This window comes from Staurois parvus, unplaced genomic scaffold (assembly GCF_062004578.1).
Source record: "Staurois parvus isolate SC_StPar_1 unplaced genomic scaffold, SC_StPar_1.0 ptg001930l, whole genome shotgun sequence".
In the NCBI taxonomy this organism is placed as follows: domain Eukaryota; kingdom Metazoa; phylum Chordata; class Amphibia; order Anura; family Ranidae; genus Staurois; species Staurois parvus.
In genome coordinates, this window is record NW_028319726.1 from 327,869 (window position 1) to 350,756 (window position 22,888).

The 22,888-nt window shown below is 45.8% G+C and overlaps 5 non-coding genes across 5 annotated transcripts; all 5 read right to left on the bottom strand.

The window, feature by feature from the left end:
- Window positions 1-2,333: 2,333 nt before the first annotated feature.
- TRNAV-UAC (transfer RNA valine (anticodon UAC)) lies at window positions 2,334-2,406 on the bottom strand. The gene has a single exon. It is a non-coding gene; the product is annotated as a tRNA-Val (tRNA).
- Window positions 2,407-11,377: 8,971 nt separating this feature from the next.
- Window positions 11,378-11,450, bottom strand: TRNAV-UAC (transfer RNA valine (anticodon UAC)). Its single transcript has one exon. It is a non-coding gene; the product is annotated as a tRNA-Val (tRNA).
- Window positions 11,451-12,820: 1,370 nt separating this feature from the next.
- Window positions 12,821-12,893, bottom strand: TRNAV-UAC (transfer RNA valine (anticodon UAC)). Its single transcript has one exon. It is a non-coding gene; the product is annotated as a tRNA-Val (tRNA).
- Window positions 12,894-15,515: 2,622 nt separating this feature from the next.
- On the bottom strand, window positions 15,516-15,588 carry TRNAV-UAC (transfer RNA valine (anticodon UAC)). The gene has a single exon. It is a non-coding gene; the product is annotated as a tRNA-Val (tRNA).
- Window positions 15,589-21,278: 5,690 nt separating this feature from the next.
- TRNAV-UAC (transfer RNA valine (anticodon UAC)) lies at window positions 21,279-21,351 on the bottom strand. Its single transcript has one exon. It is a non-coding gene; the product is annotated as a tRNA-Val (tRNA).
- Window positions 21,352-22,888: the final 1,537 nt, after the last annotated feature.

Consider the following 22,888-nt stretch of genomic DNA (forward strand, 5'->3'; position numbering starts at 1 on the left):
AGAAGTATCAGGAAAAAGTCCCAGGTGGGGCTAATGAAATACAGCTATCAGGCTGTAGTCACAGGTGGCTTGGGCACACTCGCATACAAGGAAGTGCCCTACTACTTTTAGGAGGATTTGAAGGCAAAAAATACAGTTTTCAGGGTACTGCTGAGGAACAATTAACATATGTAAATATCCCCTACAGTACAGCAAATTTAAATTTTTGGAGTTCACTTCCACTTTCAAGGCTCTATGGCTTTCCTTTGTGTTGTGTGGGGGAAGTTTCAAACTAAGACTTTCAGAAAGTCAGTATCTGATCTCATATTACAAAATGGTCCCACTGGGGCTTGAGGCCAGGACCTTCTGCATGTTAAGCAGATATGATAACTACTACATATGGAACCTCTAAAAATGTACCTAAATTGCTTATTTTTAAGAAAGGGAAGGTTTAAACACCAAAGCGCTCCAGGGGTCATGAAGGTTCTTGGCCTGCCTCCACCATCAAGAGATCAGGTAAAGATTCTAAGGGCCATGACTTCGTACCAGCCCATAGGAAAGAGCTCAAGGGGTCTATACGGTTCTTGACCTGCCTCCAACATCAAGAGATCAGGTAAATATTCTAAGGGTCATGACTTGGTACCAGCCCGTAGGAAATAGCTGAAAGGGTCTATAAGGTTCTTGACCTGCCTCCACCATCAAGAGATCAGGTAAAGATTCTAAGGGTCATGACTTGGTACCAGCCCGTAGGAAAGAGCTGAAGGGGTCTATAAGGTTCTTGACCTGCCTCCACCATCAAGAGATCAGGTAATGATTCTAAGGGTCATGACTTGGTACCAGCCCGTAGGAAAGAGCTCAAGGGGTCTATAAGGTTCTTGACCTGCCTCCACCATCAAGAGATCAGGTAAAGATTCTAAGGGTCATGACTTGGTACCAGCCCGTAGGAAAGAGCTGAAGGGGTCTATAAGATTCTTGACCTGCCTCCACCATCAAGAGATCAGGTAAAGATTCTAAAGGTCATAACTTGGTACCAGCCCATAGGAAAGAGCTGAAGGAGTCTATAAGGATCTTGACCTGCCTCCACCATCAAGAGATCAAGTAAAGATTCTAAGGGTCATGACTAGGTACCAGCCCGTAGGAAAGAGCTCAAGGGGTTCCTAAGGTTCCAGGCCTGCCTCCTCCATCAAGAGTTCAGGTAAAGAGTAGACCAGCTGGTGCTTAAACACCACACCTTGGGTAAGGAAAGGTTTGCCATAAAGGTAATTTAGCTTAGATGGTAGAGCACTTGCTTGTCATGCACAAAGTGGGGGGATTGATGGCAGCATTCTCCAATTGCTTAAAATCTGTAGTAATATAAAAGACAATTATACAAATAAAAATCCATTGGCAATTGCAAGAAACACAAGTAGACTAGACAAAAAAAGAGTTGTTAATGGTTAATCTAACTAGGCTTCATCTCACAATTGATTGCTTGTACATCCCTAATGAACCAGATTTGGATGCTGGATATGTCTAGTATGCCTAAAAATCTTCATCAGAGTTTGCAGGTTGTGTTTAGTCTATCCTGTTCTGCTGCGGTTTCTCCCCCCACACTTGCCTACAGTTACTGGCTTATGAAATGATAGCTGGGAGTCGCTGTGTGAATGCAGCAGTTTTAGAAGCAGCTGCTATGGAAAATATGGATCTTTCTGGCACAGTGTTTATAAACATTGTTCAGACATGATACAAAGTAAGGGTAAGGAAAGATTTTCCATCAGGGGCACAAAGTTCTCATAGTATAGCACTAGTTTAGCATGCAAGAGGTAGCGGGATCAATTCCCACATTCTCTATTTTCTTTAAAGCTGGATCGATGCCTGCATTCTCTATTTGCAGCTGATCTTTTCCCCACTTCTGATTTACCGTGCTTTTTTTTACACTGTGTCTCTGTGTGAAGGCGGACATCACAGTAAAACCAAGACTTTGCTTTATCCAGCAAGGAGGCCAGTGAAGAGCACAGTGGTAACATCAACAAATTTAACTCCAAATCTCCTGAGACTAGCAGTCAGAGGCAGCAGCACCTTAGATCTCACACTACAGACACACAGCTATGAGGCCGTAGCCACAGATGGCTCAGACACACTCACCTACCAGGAAGGGCCTGCTACTTTTAGGAGGAATTGAGGGCAAATTATACATTTTTCAGGGTAGTGCTTAGGAACAATCAACATATGTAAATGTCCTCTACAATATAGCTAAATTAAACTTTTGGGGTTCATTTCCACTTTAAGGGCTCTTTTGCTTTCCATTGTGTTGTGCAGGGGACTTTCTAAATTCTGACTTTCAGAAGGTCAGTATCTGATCTCATGTTACAAAATGGTTCCACTGGGGGTCGAACCCAGGACCTTCTGCGTGTAAAGCAGATGTGATAACCGCTACACTATGGAACCTCTGCAAATGTCCTTGAAGTGCTTATTTTAAAGAAAGGAAAGGTGTAAACACCAATGAGGTCCAGGGGGTAATGAAGGTTCTTGGACTATCTCAACCATCAAGAGATCAGGTAAATATTCTAAGGGGCATGACCAGGGGCGGACTGACAACTCATGGGGCCCCCGGGCAATAGGGGATCATGGGGCCCCTGTGTCCTTGCCCAAACTCAAAATAGCCTATGAAAAAGGTACCAGGGGCATCTCAGTGCCCGAGTTTGCAAATGGTCAGTCAGCCCTTGGGCATGACTTGGTACCAGCCCATAGGAAAAAGCTGAAGGGGTCTATAGGGTTCTTGATCTGTCTCCACCATCATGAGATCAGGTAAAGATTCTAAGGGTCATGACTTGGTACCAGCCCATAGGAAAGAGCTGAAGGGGTCTATAAGGTTCTTGACCTGCCTCCACCATCAAGAGATCAGGTAAAGATTCTAAGGGACATGACTTGGTACCAGCCCGTAGGAAAGAGCTGAAGGGGTCTATAAGGTTCTTGACCTGCCTCCAACATCAAGAAATCAGGTAAAGATTCTAAAGATCATGACTTGGTACCAGCCCGTAGGAAAGAGCTGAAGGGGTCTATAAGGTTCTTGACCTGCCTCCACCATCAAGAGATCAGGTAAAGATTCTAAGGGACATGACTTGGTACCAGCCCATAGGAAAGAGCTCAAGGGGTTCCCAAGGTTCCAGATCCTCCTCCTCCATCAAGAGTTCAGGTAAAGAGTAGACCAGCTGATGCCTAGATGCCACACCTTGGGTAAGGAAAGGCTTGCCATCAGGGCACATTAGCTCAGATGGTAGAGCACTTGCTTGCCATGCAACTGATGGACACATTCTCCAATTGCTTAAAAGCTGTAGTAATAGAAAAGACAATTGTACAAATCAAAATCCATTGATAATTCCAGGAAACAAAAGTAAACTAGAGAAAAAAGTTGTTAAAGGCTAATCTAACTAGGTTTTATCTCACAATTGATTGCATGTACATCCATAATTAGCCAGATTTAGACACTGAGTGTGTCTATTATGCCTAAAAATCAGAATTTGCAGGTTGTGTATAGTACATTCTGTTCTGCTGCAGCTTCTCCCCTCATACTTACCAACAATTACTGGCTTGTGAAATGATAGCTGGGAGTCGCTGTGTGAATACAACGTTTTTAGAAGCAGCGGCTATGAAAAATATGGATCTTTCTGGCCCATTGATTATAAACATTGTTCAGACATGATATAAAGTGATACAAAGTAAGAGCGTTACTTTTGTGTCTACTTGTTTCATTCATCTGCAGATCAAAACTAGACTATGCAAGCTAGACTCTGGCAGCCATGCTGAAGAAAAAGCCGGCAGAAAGCAACAGACTAGTTACTGTTCCTGACAGTTACCATCACAGTAAAAGCAAGGCTTTGTTTCCTCATGTCAGAGCCTCCAGCAAGGAGACCGGTGAGCAGCTCAGTGGTGGCTTCCAAAAATGTAACTCCAAATCTCCTGAGACTAGCAATCAGAGACAGCAGCACCTTAGATCTCACACTGCAGACAGACAGCTATGAGGCCGTAGCCACAGGAGTGCTCGGGCACACTCACCTACCAGGAAGTGCCCTGCTACCTCTAGATGGAATTGAGGGCAAAATATTTATTTTTCAGCGTACTGCTTAGGGGCATCCTCACGTTCCTAACACATTATCCAGTCCATATCAGTATAGATATCAAACATAAGATTTTTCCCCATTTATGTGTTTTCAGAGTTTTCCTATAATTTTTTTGAGCTGTGTATAAAAAGACAATTGTACAAATCAAAATCGATTGACAACAGGGCTGGATCTAGCCTGTCTAATGTGGGGGTGCAGTAAAAAACATCAGGGGGGCAGGGGATGCAAGGTCCACAGGGCAGTGTAGAGAAGTCAGTAGGGCAGTGTACAGGGGGGCAGCAGGGCAGAGAGATAGGGAAAGCAGTTTGTAGAGCAGAGTTCAGAGGCCATTAGTTTGTAGGGCAGTTTACAGGGGTTATCAAGACAGTATACTGGGGTTACAGGGCAGTGCACAGGGGGGCAGCAGGACAGAGTATGAGAGGTCAGCAGGGGAGTGTACAATAGTCAGTAGGGCAGTATACAGGAGTTTAGTAGGGTACAGGATAGGGGTCAGCAGGCAGAGAATGGGAGGTCAGCAGGGGAGTGTACAATGGTCAGTAGGGCAGTATACAGGAGTTTAGTAGGGTACAGGATAGGGGTCAGCAGGCAGAGGATGGGAGGTCAGCAGGGGAGTGTACAATGGTCAGTAGGGCAGTATACAGGAGTTTAGTAGGGTACATGATAGGGGTCAGCAGGCAGAGGATGGGAGGTCAGCAGGGGAGTGTACAATGGTCAGTAGGGCAGTATACAGGAGTTTAGTAGGGTACATGATAGGGGTCAACAGGCAGAGGATGGGAGGTCACCAGGGGAGTGTACAAGAGTCAGTAGGGCAGTATACAGGGGTTCAGTAGGGCAGAAGCTAGGGGTCAGCAGGGCAAAGGACAGGGGTCAACAGAAAGAGATAACAGGGGTCAGCAGGGTGGTGGGGGTTATCAGGGCAAAGACAGGGTAGTAGGGCAGAATACAGGACAGTAGGGCAAAAAAAGGGGGCCAGCAGGGCAGAGAAAAGGGGTCAGCAGTAACAGAGGACAGCGGTCAGAAGGGCAGTGTATGGGGGTCAGCAGGATGGAGGACAGGGGTCAGCAGGGCAGGGTACAGAAGGTCAGCAGGGTAGAGGACAAGGGTCAGTAGGATGGAGGACAGGGGTCACAAGAGAAGAGGACAGGGTCAGAACTGCAACTTAGCAGCCAGCTATAGTTTTCAGATTGAGGCTGTGTCTGAAAAGGAATCTGAGCTCAGCTCTGTGCTGTGTGGGGAGGAGGAGATCTATTGACTGCCCTGTGCATAGTGCCAGGACAAGGTCATCTAGCTCCCAGAACGAAGATGAAAAACTAAGCCCCCCCCCCCCCCATGTGTGAGCATCCTGCCTCAGCATAAATCCCTCCCCCTCAAAAAAAAAGCACTAATCAGCACGCTCCCCCCAAGCATAACTTCTGTATGCAAGCCAAAATTCTCCCCAAACAACAATGCAAAAATTCCCCCTCCCCCCAGTATAAACCCCCGTCCTAGCACAAATCTTTGACCCCAATCCCACCTCCAATGCCCCTAGTTCCCCCCTCCAAGCACAAATCTCCATCACCCAAAAATCACCCCTCCATGCACATTCCACTTTCCCCTCAAATTTCCCATCCAAGCACAAATCTCCCCAAAATTCTTTTTGTTAGCGTAAATCCCCCCATCCCCCCTTCTAGCACAAATCCCCCCTCCTAGCGCAAATTCACCCCAAGTCCCGCCTCTTAACCCAAATTCCTTCACCACCTCCTAGCACAAATCCAATCCCCCCCAATCCCTGTTCTGGCACAAATCAACCCACTAATCCCCCCTCCTAGCACAAACCTCTCCAATCCCCCTTTCTAGCACAAATCCCCCCAATAAGGGGGGATATGATCTCCATGTATAATACATAAGGGGGATATGATCTCCATGTATAATACATAAGGGGGGATATGATCTCCATGTATAATACATAAGGGGGGATATGATCTCCATGTATAATACATAAGGGGGGATATGATCTCCATGTATAATACATAAGGGGGATATGATCTCCATGTATAATACATAAGGGGGGATATGATCTCCATGTATAATACATAAGGGGGGATATGATCTCCATGTATAATACATAAGGGGGGATATGATCTCCATGTATAATACATAAGGGGGATATGATCTCCATGTATAATACATAAGGGGGGGATATGATCTCCATGTATAATACATAAGGGGGGGATATGATCTCCATGTATAAATACATAAGGGGGATATGATCTCCATGTATAATACATAAGGGGGATATGATCTCCATGTATAATACATAAGGGGGGGATATGATCACCATGTATAAATACATAAGGGGGGATATGATCTCCATGTATAATACATAAGGGGGATATGATGACCATGTATAATACATAAGGGGGATATGATCACCATGTATAATACATAAGGGGGGATATGATCTCCATGTATAATACATAAGGGGGGATATGATGACCATTTATAATACATAAGGGGGATATGATCACCATGTATAATACATAAGGGGGGATATGATCTCCATGTATAATACATAAGGGGGGGGTATGATCTCCATGTATAATACATAAGGGGGGATATGATCTCCATGTATAATACATAAGGGGGAATATGATCTCCATGTATAATACATAAGGGGGATATGATCTCCATGTATAATACATAAGGGGGGATATGATGACCATGTATAATACATAAGGGGGGATATGATCTCCATGTATAATATATAAGGGGGGATATGATCTCCATGTATAATACATAAGGGGGATATGATCTCCATGTATAATACATAAGGGGGGATATGATCTCCATGTATAATACATAAGGGGGGATATGATCTCCATGTATAATACATAAGGGGGGATATGATCTCCATGTATAATACATAAGGGGGGATATGATCTCCATGTATAATACATAAGGGGGGATATGATCTCCATGTATAATACATAAGGGGGGATATGATCTCCATGTATAATATATAAGGGGGGATATGATCTCCATGTATAATACATAAGGGGGGATATGATCACCATGTATAATACATAAGGGGGGATATGATCTCCATGTATAATACATAAGGGGGATATGATCTCCATGTATAATACATAAGGGGGGATATGATCTCCATGTATAATACATAAGGGGGGATATGATCTCCATGTATAATACATAAGGGGGGATATGATGACCATATATAATACATAAGAGGGGATATGATGACCATGTATAATACATAAGGGGGATATGATCTTCATGTATAATACATAAGGGGGGATATGATCTCCATGTATAATACATAAGGGGGGATATGATCTCCATGTATAATACATAAGGGGGGGGTATGATTTCTATGTATAATACATCAGTGGTTCATATAGTGAACTCGGTGTAGAGATATTCACCCTGAGATCATCACAGAGGACAAGGGGGCACTCTTTACGTCTGGAGGAAAAGAAAATTAATCTCCGAACACGGAAAGGTTTCTTCACAGTGAGAGCTGTGAAAATGTGGAATAGACTCCCTCAAGAGTTGGTTCTGGTCAGCTCAGTTGATTGCTTTAAAAAAGTCCTGGATTCTTTCTTGGATACACAGAATATAACTGGATACTAACATTTATAGGTAAAGTTGATCCAGGGAATATCCGATTGCCTCTCGGGGGATCAGGAAGGAATTTTTTCCCAGCAGGAGCAAATTACATCACGTTTTTCTGGGGTTGTTTTGCCTTCCTCTGGATCAACTGTGGATATAAGATTATAACTTTTTTTTTTTAATGGTTGAAATGGATGGACTTTTGTCTTTTTTCAGCCAAACTATGTAACTATTTAAAAATCCCCCCATCTAACACAAATCCCCCGCTAATCCACTTCTCCTAGCACAAATCCCCCCTCCTAGTACAAATCCCCCAAATCCCCCCTTATAGCACAAATCCCCTGTTAATCCCCCTCCTAGCACAAATCTACCCAATCTCCCCTTCTAGCACAAATCTCCCCTGCCAAGGTACCCTTCCCAGCACAGATCCTTTCCCTTTCCAAATCTTCCGCCCATCTTAGCCCAAATCCTCTGTCACCTCTTATCCTAAATCCTCCGCCCCTTCTTAGCCCAAATATTCTACCCCCTCATAGCCCAAATCCTCAGCCCCCTCTTATCCTAAATCTACCACCCCCTCTTAGCCCAAATATTCCACCCCCTCCTAGCCCAAATCCTCAGCCCCCTCTTAGCCCAAATCTTCCGCCCCCTCTTAGCCCAAATCCCCTGACCCTCTTAGCACAAATAGACACAAAAATTCTCCCCAGCACAAATAGCCCTCTCTCATCCCAAGCATGAATGACTGTTTCCCCCCACACCTCCCCCTTCATTATGTACAATTTGCCTGTAAGATCCCCCACCCCCATCCTCCCAACTTACAGTCCAGAGCAGGGGCGGACTGACCATTCAAGCACTCGGGCACTGCCCGAGGGCCCGGGGTCAGTAGGGGGCCCCATAAGATGCCCCTGGTACCTTTCATTGGCTTTTTCGTAGGCTTTTTTGGGTGTGGGCAAGGACACAGGGGCCCCATGATCCCCTATTGCACAGGGGACCCCATGAGTTGTCAGTCCACCCCTGGTCCAGAGGTTCATGCTGTGCAGCACTCTGCCCTCTCCTCCTGTCAGAACAGCGCTGCTCCATATAGCTGATGGCACAGGATCGCTCCGACCATCGGGCTGTACACAGTTTCATTACCCGCCCCCTACCCACATGTCCTGCTGTGGGAGATAAGTGGCCCTTGGAGGAGATAGGGGAAGGTAATGAAACTGTGTAGAGCCCGATGGATGGAGTGACCCCACGTCATCAGCTATATGGAGCAGAGCTGTTCTGACAGGAGGAGGGGGCACAGCACAGCACCACTCCTCCGGGCTTTCTGTCACTTTCTGCTCCAGGCTCCCTTTCCCTTGTCCCAGCTCTGTGTGTGGGGATGGGAGAGGGGGAACTCAGCAGTCTGAGGGGCCCAACTGAAATCTGAGGGGGCGGAGCCCACCCCAGCACCCATCCTAGATCCGGCCATGATTGACAAGTGCGGGAAAGAGAAGTACTGGAAAAAAAAATGTTTTCAAAGGATAATCTAACTAGACTTTATCACACAATTGATTGCATGTGTATCCATAATTATCCAGATTTGGACTCTGGGTGTGTCTAGTATGCCGAAAAATCTTCCTCCGAGTTCGCAGGTTGCGTGTAGTATATCCTGTTCTTGTGTGATTACCACCCCCCACCCCCTCATACTTGCCATCAATTACCGGCTTTTGAAATAGCTGGGAGTTGCTGTGTGAATACAGCATTTTTAGAAGCAGCTGCTATGAAAAATATGGATCTTTCTGGCACAGTGTTTATAAATATTGTTCAGACATGAGATAAAGTGATACAAAGTAAGAGTGTTACTTTTGTGTCTACTTGTTTCATTCCTCTGCAGATCAAAACTAGACTATGCAAGCTGGACTCTGGTAGCCATACTGAAGAAAAAGCCGGCAGAGGGCAAAGGACTAGTCACCAGTATTGCCTTTTGTCTCCCTGCAGCTGATCTTTTCCCATTACTGACTTACCATGTCCTATTTTACACCGTGTCTCTGTGTGAAGGTGACCATCACAGTAAAAGCAAGGCTTTGCTTCCTCATGTAAGGGCCTCCAACAAGGAGAACAGTAAGTAGCTCAGTCATGACTTCCAAAAAATTTGACTCCAAATTTGAGACCAGCAGTAAGAGGCAGCAGCACCTTAGATCTCACACTGCAGACACACAGCTATGATTATCTCACGTCTGGACTACTGCAACTCCCTCCTCACCAGCCTACCCCAACACAGGCTATCCCCGCTACAGTCTACCCTGAACTCAGTGGCCAGACTCATCCACCTTACCAACCGCTCCGCTTCTGCCACCCCCCTCTGTCATTCCCTCCACTGGCTTCCGATTGCCCAATGCATTAAATTCAAACTACTAACATTGGCATACAAAGCCATTCATAACGCTGCCCCAAACTACCTCACCGACCTGATACCCAAATACCACCCAACCGTACTCTTCGCTCCTCACAAGACCTACTTTCTAGCTCCCTGGTCTCCTCCCACGCCCGGCTGCAGGACTTCTCCAGGACTTCCCCCATCCTCTGGAACTCACTACCCCAATCCATCAGTCACCTACCCCCCTCACCTTTAGGCACACCCTGAAAACCCATCTCTTCAGGGAAGCCTACCCCACTCTCACCTAACAGCCATTCTCCTCCACTCTTCCTACCACTCCATCCCCCACAGCCATCTCCTCCTGTACCTCTATCCCCTCCCTCCTAGATTGTAAGCTCGAAAGAGCAGGGCCCTCGAACCCCTCGTGTATTGTTTTGTTACTGTATTGTCTCATGTTCCATCCCCCACTATAATGTACAGTGCTGAGCAAACCTTTCTGGCGCTGTATAAATACTGTATAATAATAATAATGAGGTTGTAGCCACAGATGGCTCAGGAACACTCACCTACCAGGAAGTGTCCTTGTCAGGGCTCCCGGTAAGACCAGAGATGTGTGAACTGACACAGGGAAACGCAGGCTCAAGTATGGTGTAACAATATAATTTATTAAAGGTTATACACAAATATAAAACACACAATATAACAAAACCAAACCTCCAACTGATAACGGAATTTACACAGACAAGAGCAGACAGGGCCGGTGAGGTGGAGTGGTCAGGCAGGCCGGGTCAGGAACCATCGGGCAGACAAGACACAAAGGAGCAGGCAGAAGAGTGGTCAGGAATAGCCGAGGTCAGGACAGGTGGAGTTCGTTCAGAGTCAGGATCAAAGCAGAAACAGGATCAGGCAGGAAACAGACAGGATGCAGGTACAGGGGCTCATAGGAAACATACACCAAGGCACTGACTGCAGGCCTGGCCACTCCTTAAATACACCTCCTGCAATCAGCCTCAGGTGATGACTTGATTGCAGGAGTGAGCTTCTGGCTGCTGAGAGCACCCGCTGGCCAGCCCTGGTACTTCAGCCCACACGGCAGGTGAGTCCCACCACCAGTGGTGAGTCCATTACTGACAGTTCTGCTACTTTTAGGAGGAATATACATTTTTATAAATTTTTCAGGGTACTGCTGAGGAACAGTTAATATATGTATATGTTCCCTACAATATAGAAAATTTAAATTTTTGGAGTTCACTTCCACTTTAAAGGCTCTATGGCTTTCCATTGTGTTGTGCGGGGGACGTTCCAAACACTGACTTTCAGAAAGTCAGTATCTGATCTCATTACAAAATGGTTCCACTGGGGATCGAACCCAGGACCTTCTGCGTGTAAAGCAGACGTGATAACCACTACACTATGGAACCTGTGAAAACATTCAGATATTCTTTTTGTTCAGAAAGGGAAGATGTAAACATCAAAGAGCTCCAGGGGTCATGAAGGTTCTTGGCTTTTCTCCGCCATCAAGATATCAGGTAAAGATTCTAAGGGGCATTTCCTGGTACCAGCCCATAGAAAAGAGCTCAAGGGGTCCCTAAGGTTCCTGGACTGCCTCCTCCATCATGAGTTCTGGTAAAGAGTAGCTTAACTGGTGCTTAGACGCCACATCTTGGGGAAGGGAAGGGTTGCTACCGTGTGAAAGTCACAGAGGTGGTAGAGTACTCAGTGTGTGTGACGTGGTGGGATCAATGACCACATTCTCTGTTTGTGTTAAAGCTGTAATAAAGGAAAGGACAATCGTAAAAATCACTTGAGCAAAAGATAAAATAGAGAAGAAAACAACAAATGTTGTTAAAAGCTATTCTTTATCTCATGATTGGGAGCATTTACATCCATAATGAACCAGATTTGTACTCTGGGTGTGTCTAGAATGCTACAAAATCTTCCTGAAAGTTTCCAGGCTGTGTGTAGTAAGTCCTGTTCTGCTGTGGATTCCCCCCCCTCATACTTGCCAACAATTACCGGCCTTTGAAATGATAGCTGAGAGTTGCTGTGTGAATATAGTGCTTTTAGAAGCAGCTGCTATGAAAAATATGGATCTTTCCTTACCCAAGGTATGGCATCTAAGCACCAGTTAAGGTACTCTTTACCAGAACTCTTGATGGAGGAGGCAGGCCAGGAACCTTAGGGACCCCTTGACATGACCCCTTCAGACATGATACAAAGTGACAGTGTTACCTTTCTGTCTACTTATTTCATTCATTTGCAGATAAAAACTAGAATATGCAAGCTAGACTCTGGTAGCCATGCTGAAGAAAAAGCCAGCAAAGGGCAAAGGACTAGTTACAAGTATTGCCTTTTGTCTCTCTGCAGCTGAACTTTTTTCCCATTACTTTCTCATGTAAAGGCCTTCAGCAAGGAGACCGAAGAAGAGAACAGAGGTGACATCAAACAATTTCACTCCAAATCTCCTGAGACTAGAAGTCAGAGGCAGCAGCACCTTAGATCTCACACTGCAGACACACAGCTATGAGGCTGTAGCCATAGGAGTACTCGGCACACTCGCCTACCAGGAAGTGCCCAGCTACTTTTAGGAGGATTTGAAGGCACAAGATAACATTTTCAGGGTACAGCTGATGAACAATTAACATATGTAAATGTCACCTACAATAAAGCAAATTTTAAATTTTGAAGTTCACTTTCACTTTAAAGGCTCTATTGCTTTCCATTGTGTTGTGCGGGGGACGTTCTAAACTCTGACTTTCAGAAAGTCATCATCTGATCACACATTAGAAAATGGTTCCACTGGGGCTTGAACCCAGGACCTTCTGCGTGTAAAGCATACGTGATAACCGCTACATTATGGAACCTCGGAAAAGACATCCAAATAGCTTATTTTTCAGAGAGAGAAGGTTTAAATACCAACAGGTCCAAGGGGGTCATGAAGGTTCTTGGCCTGTCTAAACCATCAAGAGATCAGGTAAAGATTCAAAGGGATATGACCTGGTACCAGCTTATAGGAAAGAGATCAAGGGGTCCCTAAGGTTCCCGGCCTGCCTCCTCCATCAAGAGTTCTGGTAAAGAGTAGCTTAACTGGTGCTTAGATGCCCCACCTTGGGTAAGGAAAGGTTTGCCACCTGGAGGACTTAATTCACACGGTACAGTGCTAGCTAAGGTTGCTCGAGGTAGTGGGATCAATTCTTACTGGCTTATCATGTCTTGTTTTACATCATGTCTCTGTGTGAAGGCGGCGATCACAGTAAAAGCAAAGCTTTGCTTCCTCATGTAAGGACCTCCAGCAAGGAGAGACGTTAGAAGAGGCAGACTGACAACTCATGGGGCCCCTGGGCAATAGGGGATAATGGGGCCCCTGTGTCCTTGCCCAAACTCAAAAAAGCCTATGAAAAAGGTACCAGAGGCATCTCATGGGGCCCCCTACTGACCCCAGGCCAAATGGTCAGTCCGCCCCTGGACGTGAGCAGTACAGTGGTGACATCAACAAATTTCACTCCAAATCTCCTGAGACTAGCTGTCAGAGGCAGCAGCACCTTAGATCTCACACTACAGACACACAGCTATGAGGCCGTAGCCACAGATGGCTCGGGCACACTCACCTAACAGGAAGCGTCCTGCTACTTTTTAGTAGGATTTGAAGGCAAAAGATACATTTTTCTGCATACGGCTTAGGAATAATTAACATATGTAAATATCCCCTACAATATAGCAAATTTAAATTTTTGGAGTTCTCTTTCACTTTCAAGGCTCTGTGGCTTTCCATTGTGTTGTGTGGGGATGACCTGATACCACCCATAGGAAAGAGCTAAGAGGGTCCCTAAGGTTCCAGTTCTGCCTCCTCTATCAAGAGTTCTGCTAAAGAGTAGGTTAACTAGTGCTTGGACACCACACCTTGGGTAAGGAAAGGTTTGCCGGAGGGGGGACTTAGTTCACATGGTACAGCGCTAGCTTAGCTTGCAAGAGGTAGTGGGATCTATGCTCACATTCTCTGTTTCCTTTAAATTGGGATCAATGTCCGCTTTCTCCTTTTGCATCTGATCTTTTCCTCATTACTGACTTACCATGCCTTGTTTTACAACGTGTCTCTGTGTGAAGGCGGACATCACAGTAAAAGCAAGGCTTTGCTTTCTCATGTAAGGGCCTCCAGCAAGGAGAACAGTGAAGAGCACAATGGTGACACAGGGGCGGACTGACCATTTGGAAACTCGGGCACTGCCCGAGGGCCTGGGGTCAGTAGGGGGCCCCATGAGATGCCCCTGGTACCTTTTTCATAGGCTTTTTTGAGTTTGGGCAAGGACACAGGGGTCCCATGATCCCCTATTGCCCGGGGGCCCCATGAGTTGTCAGCCCGCCCCTGTGGTGACATCAACAAATGTTATTCCAAATCTCCTGAGACTATTAGTTAAAGGTAGCAGCATCTTAGATCTCACACTACAGACACAGCTATGAGGCTGTAGCCACAGGAGTGCTCAGGCACACTTGCATACCAGAAAGTGCGCTGTCACTTTTAGGAGGAATTGAAGGCAAAATATACATTTTTCAGGGTAATTCTTAGGGATAATTAACATAAGTAAATTTCCCCTACAATATAGCAAATTTCAATTTTTGCAGTTCACTTTCACTTTAAAGGCTCTATGGCTTTCCATTGTGTTGTGCGGGGGATGTTCCAATCTCTGACTTTCAGAAAGTCAGTATCTGATCTCATGTTACAAAATGTCTCCACTGGGGCTCAAAATCAGGACCTTCTGCATGTAAAGCAGATGTGATAACCGCTACACTATGGAACCTCTGAAATGGTGTCCAAATAACTTACTTTTCAGAAAGAGAAGGCTTAAATACCAATGAGCTCCAGGGGTCATGAATGTTCTTGGCCTGTCTCCACCATCATGAGATCAGGTAAAGATTTTTAAGGCCATGACCTGATACCAGCCCATAAGAAAGAGCTCAAGGGGTTCCTAAGGTTCCTGGCCTGCCTCCTCCATCAAGAGTTCTGGTAAAGAGTAGCTTAACTGGTGTTTAGACCCCACACCTTGGGTAAGGAAAGGTTTGCCACCTGGAGGGATTATCTCAGATGGTAGAGTGCTTGCTTAGCATGTGAAAGGTAGTCGGATTGATGAGTGCATATTGATATTTCTGCAACAGTGCTTGTAAATATTGTTCAGACATGAAATAAAGTGATACAAAGTAACAATAGGAGCACCTTAGATCTCACATTACAGACACACAGCTATGAGGCTGTAACCTGAGGCACAATCGCCTACCAGGAAGTGTCCTGCTGCTTTTAGGAGGAATTGAAGGCAAAAGATTCATTTTTCATGGTTCTGCTTAGGAATAATTAACATATGTAAATGTCCTCTACAATACAGCAAATTTCAGCCTTTGGAGTTCACTTCCACTTTAAAGGCTCTTTGTGTTGTGCGGGGGATGTTCCAAACTCTGACTTTCTGAAAGTCAATATCTGATCACATGTTACAAAATGGTTCCACTGGGGGTCAAACCCAGGACCTTCTGCGTGTAAAGCAGACGTGATAACCGCTACACTATGGAACCTCTGAGGAGGTCTCATTATTCTTTTTGTTCAGAAAGGGAAGGGAAGGGGTCATAAAGGCTTTTGGACTATCTCCACCATCAAGAGATCAGGTAAAGATTGCTAAGGCCATCACCTGGTACCAGCCCATAGGAAAGAGCTGAAGGGGTCACTAAGGTTCTTGGCCTGCCTCTTCCATCAAGAGTTCTGGTAAAGAGTAGACCAGCTGGTGCTTAGACGCCACATCTTGGGTAGGGCAAGGTTTGCTGTTGGAGTGGGGTTAGCTCAGATTATAACTTGCTCACTTAGCATGTGAGATGCAGTGAGCTTAGTACCCACATATGAATATCTCTGCCATGCCCAGGGAAAGGAAAGGCTTGCCACCAAGGGAACCCAGCTCACATGGCACAGCACTAGCCTAGCTTGCAAGAGGTGGCAGGATCAATGCACATATTCTCTATTTCCTTTAAAACGATGTCTGCATTCTCCATTTGCCGCTGATCTTTTCCTCATTACTGACTTACCATGTCTTGTTTTACACCACATCTCTGTGTGAAGTCGGACATCACAGTAAGAGCAAGGCTTTGCTTCCACATATAAGGACCTCCAGCATGGAGAGAAGTGAGCAGCACAGTGGTAACATCAACAAATTTCACTTCAAATCTCCTGAGACTAGCAGTCAGAGGCAGCAGCACCTTATATCTCACACTGCAGACACACAGCTATGAGGCCGTAGCCACAGATGGCTCGGGCACACTTACCTACCAGGAAGGGCCCTGTTACTTTTAGGAGGATTTGAAGGCAAAAGAATCAATTTTCAAGGCACTTCTTAGGAATATTTAACATATGTAAATGTCCCTTACAATATAGCAAATTTCAATTTTTGGAGGTCTCTTCCACTTTCAAGACTCTATGGCTTTCCAGTGTACTGTGCTGGGGACATTCCAAACACTGACTTTCAGAAAGTCAGTATCTGGTCTCATGTTACAAAATGGTTTCACTGGGGCTCAAAACCAGGACCTTCTGCAAGTGAAACAGACATGATCACAGCTACACTATGGAACCTCTGAAAACATTTCCATCTTCCTTGTCTTCAGAAAGGGAAGGTTTAAACACCAACGAGCTCCAGGGGTCATGAAGGTTCTTGGCCTGTCTCCACCATCAAGAGATCAGGTTAAGATTCTAAAGGCCATGACGTGATACAAGCCCGTAGGAAAGAGTTTAAGGGGGTCCCTGTGGTTCCAGGCCAACCTCCTCCATCAAAAGTTCCAGTACAGAGTGGACCTGCTGGTTCTGAGACACCACACTTTGGGTAAGGAAAGGTTTTCCATTGGGGGGACTAAGTTCACATGGTATAGCACTAGCTTAGAATGCAAGAGGTAGCGGGATCAATTCCCACATTCTCAATTTCCTTTAAAGCGGAATCGATGCCGCATTCTCTATTTGCAGCTGATCTTTTCCTAATGACTGACTTACCATGTCTTGTTTTCCACCATGTCTCTGTGTGAAGGCGGCCATCACAGTAAAAGCAAGGCTTTGCTTCCTCATGTAAGGACCTCCAGCATGGAGAGAAGTGAGCAGCACATAGGTGACATCAACAAATTTCACTCAACATCTCCTGAGATTAGCAGTCAGAGGCAACAGCACCTTAGATCTCACACTACAGACACACAGCTTTGAGGTTGTAGCCACAGATGGCTCAGGCACACTCACATACCAGGAAGTGCCCTGCTACCTTTAGGGGGATTTGAAGGCAAAAGATACATTTTTCTGCATACAGCTTAGGAATAGTTAACATATGTAAATGTCCCCTACAATATAGCAAATTTCAATTTTTGGAGGTCTCTTCCACTTTCAAGACTCTATGGTGTATTGTGCGGGGGACATTCCAAACACTGACTTTCAGAAAGTCAATATCTGGTCTCATGTTACAAAATGGTTTCACTGGGGCTCAAAACCAGGACCTTCTGCAAGTGAAACAGACATGATAACAGCTACACTATGGAACCTCTGAAAAAATTTCCATCTTCCTTGTCTTCCAACGAGCTCCAGGGGTCATGAAGGTTCTTGGCCTGTCTCCACCATCAAGAGATCAGGTTAAGATTCTAAAGGCCATGACGTGATACAAGCCCATAGGGAAGAGTTTAAGGGGGTCCCTGCGGTTCCAGGCCAACCTCCTCCATCAAAAGTTCCAGTACAGAGTGGACCTGCTGGTCCTGAGACACCACACCTTGGATAAGGAAAGGTTTTCCATTGGGGGGACTAAGTTCACATGGTATAGCACTAGCTTAGAATGCAAGAGGTAGCGGGATCAGGGGTGGACTGACAACTCATGGGGCCCCAGGGCAATAGGGGATCATGGGGCCCCTGTGTCCTTGCCCAAACTCAAAAAAGCCTATGAAAAAGGTACCAGGGGCATCTCAGGGGGCCCCCTACTGACCCCAGGCCCTCGGGCAGTGCCTGAGTTTCCAAATGGTCAGTCCGCCCCTGAGCGGGATCAATTCCCACATTCTCAATTTCCTTTAAAGCGGAATCAATGCCAGCATTCTCTATTTGCAGCTGATCTTTTCCTAATGACTGACTTACCATGTCTTGTTTTCCACCATGTCTCTGTGTGAAGGCGGCCATCACAGTAAAAGCAAGGCTTTGCTTCCTCATGTAAGGACCTCCAGCATGGAGAGAAGTGAGCAGCACATAGGTGACATCCAGGGGCGGACTGACCATTTGGAAACTCGGGCCCATGAGATGCCCCTAGTACCTTTTTCATAGGCTTTTATGAGTTTGGGCAAGGACACAGGGGCCCCATGATCCCCTAATGCCCGGGGACCCCATGAATTGTCAGTCCGCCCCTGAGCCCAACTCTACATCAACAAATTTCACTCAACATCTCCTGAGATGAGCAGTCAGAGGCAACAGCACCTTAGATCTCACACTACAGACACACAGCTTTGAGGCTGTAGTCACAGATGGCTCAGGCACCCTCACATACCAGTGGCTGTCCTGCTACCTTTAGGGGGATTTGAAGGCAAAAGATACATTTTTCTGCATACGGCTTAGGAATAGTTAACATATGTAAATGTCCCCTACAATATAGCAAATTTCAATTTTTGGAGTTCTCTTCCACTTTCAAGGCTCTGTGGCTTTCCATTGTGTGGGGAACATTCCAAACACTGACTTTCAGAAACTCTGATCTCATATTACAAAAATGGTTTCGGTGGGAGCTTGAACCCAGGACCTTCTGTGCCCTGCTACTTTTAGGAGGAATTGAAGGCAAGACACATTTTTCTAGGTAGTACTTAGGAACAATTAACATATGTAAACAGGGGCGGACTGACAACTTATGGGGCCCCCGGGCAATAGGGGATCATGGGGCCCCTGTGTCCTTGCCTAAACTCAAAAAAGCCTATGAAAAAGGTACCAGGGGCATCTCGTGGGGCCCCCTACTAACCCCAGGCCCTCAGGAAGTGCCCGAGTTTCCAAATGGTCAGTCCGCCCCTGTATGTAAATGTCCCCTACAATATAGCAAAATTCAATGGGCGAGATCAATGCCCATGTTCTACATTTGCTTTAAACCTGTAATAATATAAAAGACAATTGTACAAATCAAAATCCATTGACAATTGCAGGAAAGAAAAGTAAACCAGAGCAAAAAAAAATAACAAATGTTGTTAAATGCTGGCCTAGCTAGGCTATATCTCACGAATGGTAGCGTGTACATCTATAAATAACCAGATTTGGATATTGGGTGTGTCTAGTACGCCCAAAAATCTACCTCAAAGTTCGCAGGTTGTGTGTAGTACATCCTGTTCTGCTGCGGCTTCTGCCCTCATCCTTGCCAACAATTAACAGCTTTTAAAATGATAGCAGGGACCAGGGGCGGACTGACAACTCATGGGGCCCCCGGGCAATAGGGGATCTTGGGACCCCTGTGTCCTTGCCCAAACTCAAAAAAGCCTATGAAAAAGGTACCAGGGGCATCTCCTGGGGCCCCCTACTGACCCTGGGCCCTCGGGCAGTGCCTGAGTTTCCAAATGGTCAGTCCGCCCCTGGCTGGGAGTTGCTGCATGAATATAGCAGTTTTAGAAGCAGTTGCTATGAAAAATATGGAACTTTCTGGCACAGAGTTTACAAACATTGTTCAGGCATGAGATAAAGTGATACAAAGTGACAGTGTTACTTTTGTGTCTAATTGTTTTATTCATCTGCAGATCAAAACTATTATTATTATTATTATACAGGATTTATATCGCGCCAAAAGTTTGCTCAGCGCTTTACAATATAAAGGGACACAATACAGCAACAATACAGTTCAATACAAGAGGGTTAGGAGGGCCCTGATCCTGGGAGCTTACAATCTAAGAGGGAGGGGCTAGTGGTACAAAAGCTAATAACTGTGGGCAGGGGCGGACTGACAACTCGTGGGGCCCCCGGGCAATAGGGGATCATGGGGCCCCTGTGTCTTTGCCCAAACTCAAAAAAGCCTATGAAAAAGGTACCAGGGGCATCTCATGGGGCCCCCTACTGACCCTGGGCCCTCCGGCAGTGCCCGAGTTTCCAAATGGTCAGTCCGCCCCTGTGTGTATTTTTTTCCCTCATTCCAATTCTCATCCCAACTTGCACCAGTTTTCAGTTCACTTCTGCCCCCTACTGACCCTAAAACTACCCAACTAAAACTCACTAACGACCTACTAACTGCTAAAACCAACGGCTATTACTACATTCTCATACTGGCTTCCACTAACCCAACCTATAAAATTCAAAATACTACCCACAACATATAAAGCCATCCCCAACAATGCCCCTAGGTACATCCCCAACCTCATCCGCAGATATAGTCCAAACTGCCCGCTGCGCTCCTCCCAAGACATCTTGCTCTTTAGCTCCCTCATCACCTCTTCCCAATCTCGCCACCAGGACTTCACCAGAGCCTCTTCCTCTGGAACTCTCTACCCCAGTATGTCCAGTTAGCCCCCACCCTGTCTGCCTTTAGGTCGATCTTTGAAAACTCACTTATTCAGGGAAGCCTACCCCACCTCCACCTAAGAACTGTACTTCAATCACCACCGCCAGATCATCCCCCGCAGTGATCACCTTTTGTATCCCCTCCCCCTTCCTTTAGATTGTAAGCTCCATGAGCCGGGCCCTCCTATTCCTTCTGTACTGAAATGTATTGTAATTGTACTGTCTCCCTTATATTGTACAGCGCTGCGCAAACTGTTGGCGCTATATAACACCTGTACAGTATATATATATATATGTGTGTGTGTGTGTGTATTCAGGGGCGGACTGACAACTCATGGGGTCCCCGGGCAATAGGGGATCATGGGGCCCCTGTGTCCTTGCCTAAACTCAAAAAAGCCTATGAAAAAGGTACCAGGGGCATCTCATGGGGCCCCCTACTGACTCCGGGCCAAGTTTCCAAATGGTCAGTCCGCCCATGTGTGTATTTTTTTCCCTCATTCCAATTCTCATCCCAACTTGCACCAGTTTTCAGTTCACTTCTGCAAATAAACTGCGAGCATGTCATGTGTGCTAGAAGGCAGAGCTTGTCCTCGAGCTTTAAAAAAGTCAACACCCTCATTGCAGGAAAGGGAGCTGGTAACTTCCATAAATATAGAACATTTTTGAAAAATAATAATGCAAATAACAAAAAATTTAAATGTAATAAAAACAAAGAAAAAGTATAAAAGAATGGGGTGGAAAACTAAAAATGTGGTTCCACTGGGGCTCGAACCCAGGACCTTCTGCGTGTAAAGCAGACGTGATAACCGCTACACTATGGAACCAGCTGACATTCTGGCTGCTTGCAGTCACTGTTGTATATGGTGTGACAGAGCTCCCCCTAATGGACTAACTGATGACTCCCACCTTTTCTCTTTTTCAGTTGTGGCACCCTTTAAACATTGCACAATCATGAGGCACACCATTCTAAAATGTCAAAAACTAAATAGTTTTACATAACGCAGCAACATTCACACATGAAGGACACCCAACATTAGAGGGGATTTATTCTTATAAAGCAAATACACCTTTCCACACTGGTCCTGACTAGTATTCCCATGTTTCTCTTCTCTCTCAGTTTCTCTCCTTCACTCAGTCAATGTGACCTTATATGTGACATATGTAGCCAGAGACTGCAGACATACTACAGGAGATGGTCAGAGAGTGCAGACATAACACAGGAGATGGTCAGAGAGTGCAGACATAACACAGGAGATGGTCAGAGACTGCAGACATACAATATATTTTAGAGAATGCAGCATACTACAGGAAATTGTCAGAGACTTCAAACACACTAAAGGAGATGGTCAGAGACTGCAGACATAATAAAGGAGATGGTCAGAGACTGCAGACATACTACAGGAGATGACCAGAGACTGCAGACATACTACAGGAGATGACCAGAGACTGCAGACATACTACAGGACATGGTCAGAGACTGCAGATATACTACATTAGATGGTCAGAGACTGCAGATATACTACATTAGATGGTCAGAGACAGCAGACATACTGCAAGAGATGGTCAGAGACTGCAGACATAATACAGGAGATGGTAAGAGACTGCAGATATACTACAAGAGATGGTCAGAGACTGCGGACATAATACAGGAGATGGTAAGAGACTGCAGATATACTACAAGAGATAGTCAGAGACTGCGGACACAGTACAGGAGATGACCAGAGACTGCGGACACAGTACAGGAGATGACCAGAGACTGCGGACACAGTACAGGAGATGACCAGAGACTGTGGACACCGTACAGGAGATGACCAGAGACTGCGGACACAGTACAGGAGATGACCAGAGACTGCGGACATGGTACAGGAGATGACCAGAGACTGCAGAGACAATACAGGAGATGACCAGAGACTGCGGACACAGTACAGGAGATGACTAGAGACTGTGGACATACTACAGGAGATGACCAGAGACTGCAGACAGTACAGGAGATGACATAAGACTGCGGACATAATAAAGGAGATGGTCAGGGACTGCAGACATACTACAGGAGATGGTCAGAGACTGCAGACATACTACAGGAGATGGTCAGAGACTGCAGACATACTACAGGAGATGGTCAGAGACTGCAGATATACTACATTAGATGGTCAGAGACAGCAGACATAATACAGGACATGGTAAGAGACTGCAGATATACTACAAGAGATGGTCAGGGACTGCAGACACAGTACAGGAGATGACCAGAGACTGCAGACATACTACAGGAGATGACCAGAGACTGCGGACACAGTACAGGAGATGACCAGAGACTGCGGACACAGTACAGGAGATGACCTGAGACTGCGGACATAGTACAGG